This window comes from Ambystoma mexicanum, chromosome 2q (genome assembly GCF_040938575.1).
Source record: "Ambystoma mexicanum isolate Mex_15411 chromosome 2q, UKY_AmexF1_1, whole genome shotgun sequence".
NCBI classification, from domain to species: domain Eukaryota; kingdom Metazoa; phylum Chordata; class Amphibia; order Caudata; family Ambystomatidae; genus Ambystoma; species Ambystoma mexicanum.
The window spans coordinates 415,612,427-415,614,942 of record NC_090924.1 but is presented as its reverse complement, the minus strand read 5'-3'; positions in this window follow the sequence as shown (position 1 = coordinate 415,614,942).

Below are 2,516 nucleotides of genomic sequence, written 5' to 3'. Positions count from 1 at the left end.
GGCCTTCCTCGCCTTACTTAATCTCACTTAATATTCTTTCATTGCACCCCAGTTTGTATTGCAGTTTGTGTCTCCTGTGCAAATTCGAAGCCTGGTGTGCTTTTTAGCATCTCTGCACTCAATTATGCATTGCATTTTGAGTCTCTTGTGCAAATTCAAACCCTGGTGTATTTTTATTTTAACACCTCTGCACCCATCTGTGGTACTAAAGTATTGCCAGTGCATCTGTTTTCTTGCTTCGCATGGCTACTAACCCACCCCACCTGGTGAGTTTGTGCTCATACTGTGCTGTGCATCCCCTCTTCTTTCCTCCACCTAATTTCTGCCGCCCCTATGGCACTCACCATTTCCCCTATCGTTTCTATCTTTTCTAACTGTTATACTATCACCTGTCCTACCTCTCTAGGTCTGGAAGAAAAAAGCTTGAAAAATACATTCTGACCGCTAACCCTGTCCTACTTATCGCAGACACCTATGTCAGTGCAACTTCCAGACAGATCTTCACTGATATCCTCTTGTCTGTCCCCTCTCCAGAGCTATGGACTCCTCATGGCATCTCTCCTCCCTCCTCTCACATCTTCCCCCCTTAATGGTGACACTAGATGGAAAGTACTTTGCATAATCCAGGTGTATCATTAATGTCTATCACACTGGCACTATCTTGTTTCATCGTCCTCAACCCAACCTCCTCCTCTTTGACCGGTGCCTGCCGTCAGTTTCCAACAGCTGCTGCTGCCTTTGCATCTACCTTCATCCCTCCTCTCTCCCCACTACAGACTCTACCTTTTACTCTGCTCTCAGCATCCTCCATCTTGCCATCACCAATATCCTTGACATTCTTGCCCCAGTCATGAGAATCCGCATGAAATTTGCCTCCAAGCGTAACACCTGGTACGACTCCGAACTAGTAGCCCTGAAACGCAAGTGCAGAGCTGCAGAACGGAAGTGGCGAACCTCAGGCTCACCCTCTGACAAATTGACCTGTCGCCTGCTCCAAAGGCAATACCGGCTCTCCATTCACTCCAAAAAAAGGGCCCATATCCAGGCTCATGTCTCTGGTGCATCCAACTCGCTGCTTCCTTCCCAGGCCGTCTGCAAAGCACTGGCCACACACTTCATTGTGAAAACTCAGGACCTCCTGAGCACCCTTGCGTCCCTCTCCCCCTCCCCTTACCTTACCCCCTGCTTCTATAGCTTCCCACCCCTCTCAGCCTTTCTATCCTCCATCTCTTCCATCACATCTGATGAGGTCACCAGAGTTGTCCACTCCATGAAGGTCTCCTCGAAACAGGTCTCCCCCTGTTCCTCCAGAACCATTAAGGACAATATTGGTTCTCTTGCACCCGCACTTGCAGATTTCTGCAACCACTCCTTTGCTACTGGATCTTTCCCCTCCTCCCTGAAGTAATCCCTTGTGTGGCCCCCTCCTGAAAAAAACTTTTGCAGGCCCATCTTGTCCAGCCAACTACCGCCCCATATCTATCACCCCCTTCCTTGGGAAACTCTTGGAGATGCTGGTCTTCCTCCAATTGACCCAGCACACTGAACTTGTTGGTTGCCTGCACGTCCATCCATCTGGTTTCTGAGCATCCAGAGGCACGGAAACTGTGAGGAACTGCTCGCATCTCTTGACTCCAACTCTCCAGCTTTTCTCATTCTACTTGATCTCTCCTCTGTATTTGATATGGTCAACCACTCCACCCTCATAAAACGGCTCCATGACACACTAGGTATCTAGGAGTAGGCACGGGACTGGTCGACTTTCCTTCCTTAATGACAGTCCATCCCAGGTTATTCTGTGCTCTTTCTCTTCCCCACCTCTATCACCACGTGAGGCATCCCCAAGGGCTTCTTTCTCCCTGGCTCTTTAACACCTATCTTGCTCCGCACAACTCTTGTTCAAACTTCCCTCTGTTCCTCTTCTTACCTCCTCCATCATTCCTGAATGCCTATATGTCATCCAGTACTGGTGTACTTCCAATTGTCTCTGCCTCAAAGCCAGCAAGACTGATATCCTTCCTATTGGGACTCCTGCTCCCTCGTTCTTCCCATCAACCTGGCCATCTTCTATGGGCTCTCCCCCTTCTCCTTCATCTGAAGCCAGAAACCTTGGAGTATTCTTGGACTCCTTTTTTCTTCCTCCCTCACATTAAAAACCTTGCAAGAAGGCCCACGTTCAACTCCACCTACTCAAAGAAATTCTTCCTTTCCTGACTTTCCCACAGAAGCTTAAAGTCTCTAGCGCTCTGGTTCTCTCTAGGATACACTACTGCAGTAGCCTTTTTTTAATCTTCCCCCTTCTTCTCTACGACCCCTCCAACTAATCTAGAATCGGCTGCAAGTCTTGGCGTCAAGCCCAGGGACTGCATCTCTCAGCCGCAAAATCTCTCACCTGGCCCCTGGTTGCTGCAAGGATCAAATTCAGATCCCTCTGCATCATCCATAAGGCTGTCTGGGGCCAGGGACCACGCTATCTACCATTGGCTCTCAATAAATACTCTCCCTCCAGATCTTCC